Source organism: Mirounga leonina, unplaced genomic scaffold, assembly GCF_011800145.1.
Source record: "Mirounga leonina isolate KUSES-001 unplaced genomic scaffold, KU_Mleo_1.0 Mir_165, whole genome shotgun sequence".
NCBI classification, from domain to species: Eukaryota; Metazoa; Chordata; class Mammalia; order Carnivora; family Phocidae; genus Mirounga; species Mirounga leonina.
Genome location: NW_023270415.1, coordinates 63,547,960 through 63,550,212, shown reverse-complemented (window position 1 = coordinate 63,550,212; position 2,253 = coordinate 63,547,960). Strand labels below are relative to the sequence as shown.

The window sequence follows — 2,253 nt, the reverse complement described above, 5'->3', positions numbered from 1 at the left end:
AGAGAGAGAGAGAGGCAGAGGGAGAAGCAGGCTCCCCACTGAGCAAGGAGCCCGATGTGGGGCTCGATCCCAGGACTCTAGGATCATGACCCGAGCCAAAGGCAGATGCTTAACTGACTGAGCCACCCAGGTGCCCCTGAGCGCATTTTTCTAAAGAAGGGGACTCATGACTGTTTAAAATTTCTTTTTAAAACCTTTTGTTAAAGTAGGATTTATAGGGGTGGCTGGGTGGTTCAGAGGGTTAAGCATCCAACTTTGGTTGTGGCTCAGGTCATGATCTCAGGGTCGTGGGATCAAGCCCCAAGTTGAGCCCCTCGAGTCCCTTGTCAGGCTTCGAGCTCAACGCAGAGTCTGCTGGAGATTATCTCCCTCTCCCTCCTGCTCTGCTCTTCTCCCTGCTTATGCGTGCTCTCTCTCTAAAATAAAGTCTTTTTTAAAAAGTGTGATTTATAAATAGTAATGCACACAAATCTTAAATGTACAGTTCACTTAGTTTTTATTTACAATATAGAGCCACATCGTCTAAAATTTTATTATAGGGTGTCTGCAGATTAATCATGCTGAGTGACATTATCAAGAAGGCCATGGTGGTACTATTTGCAGATAGGCCCAGGTGCTAATCAGTCAGTGGCTGACCTTCGTGGAGGGAGCCTAGATCAGGGCCTGGTGCTTTACTTAGATTCTATCCGATTTTGCAAAACTTGCCAATTTAAGAATCACCTGGCTGTTTACTCAAGAGGCGGGTCCTGAGGACCCTGCCCTGGAGATTCTGGCTCAGAAGGCCAGGGTCCCGGAATCAGGAGTATGTGTTCTCCACAAGCATCAGGCAGATGTCGTCCTCAGAGTGACCGCATTTAACCCTTACAACCCTATGAGGTGTAGATTTTATTCCTGTTTCACAGATGAGTAAACTGAGGAACTAAGTATAAATCATAAGCTAGTAAGAGATAGACCTGAGATTCTGAGCGTACCTTTTTTTTTTTTTTAAAGAGGTTATTTATTTATTTGACACAGAGAGTGAAAGAGAGAGCAGGAGCAGGGGGAGGGGCAGAGGGAGAACTAGGTTCCCCGCTTAGCAGGGAGCCTGACTCAGGGCTCGATCCCAGGACCCCGGGACCATGACCGGAGCTGAAGGCACAGCTCACCTTTTTTAACTTCTGCTCTCTGCAGCCTCCCGAAAGAGCACGTTCTTATTCCCTGGAGTTTTAGTGGCTCTTGGAATTTGCTGAGTAGAACATATAGATCTTTCCTTTGCTCTCCTGACAACTTAATCATGCAATAGGCAACCACCCAGATTCCATGACAGAGTGAGGACAGGGCTGTGGGTGCCATCAGAGGCCTAGAGTTTCTACCCATGGCTTCGACCCGGAGTTCTCAAAACAGGCATGAGCACCACCTGGGAACTTGTTAGACTTGCAGATTCTCCGCAACTGCCCCCCCCGCCCCCCCTCCTGACTCTAGGCCAGGGGAATCAGGCACTGGAGGTGGGGCCCCGCCTCTGTCTGAATTTACAAGCTCTCCGGGTGTTTCTCATTGAGGCCACAGTTTGAGAACCTCTGGTTTGGGACTCTGCTCTGCTGCCAGGGTTCGCGGTCAGAGGGACACACCACAGACTTGGATCTTCCATCCCTGCCGTTCTTCAGAAGCACTGTTTTGCCTCATGTAGTGACGCGATGAATTCTTTCAAAGGCTATCCTGGATCCAGTGGTCCTGGAGTCATCAGAAGCTCCCAAAAATGTGCTCTTTGCCTGCCCTGCTTTTTCACTTAACACGGCCTTATAGGAATCTTCCACTGATGTTTTGTACTCTAAGCTTTATTTTACTGCCTGAAAAGCGTTCCATTGCATGGATGCTCCGGGCATAGCTTCTGGAAACGTACAGCTTGGCTCCAAATCCCAGCTACTTACCAGCTTCGGAAACTTAGGTGAATCTTGTAATCTCTTCCTGCCTCGTGTCCCTCATCTGTAATGGGCATAATATTGGTACCTACCTGATAAGGTGGTTATAAGGTTACGTTAGATAACGTAAAGTGCGTAGGGTAGTGCTTGACGTGTGGTAAGTGCTAAATAAGTTTAGTTATTGGGGCGCCTGGGTGGCTCAGTTGGTTAAGCGACTGCCTTCGGCTCAGGTCGTGATCCTGGAGTCCCGGGATCGAGTCCCGCATCGGGCTCCCTGCTCGGCAGGGAGCCTGCTTCTCCCTCTGACTCTCCTCCCTCTCATGCTCTCTGTCTCTCATTCTCTCTGTCTCAAATA

At 49.0% G+C, this 2,253-nt stretch overlaps 1 protein-coding gene across 1 annotated transcript in view; it reads left to right on the top strand.

Moving 5' to 3' along the window:
- The window catches only part of SNTB1 (syntrophin beta 1), a 228,089-nt gene that overhangs the window by 202,004 nt on the left and 23,832 nt on the right, over positions 1-2,253 (top strand). The window lies entirely within an intron of this gene.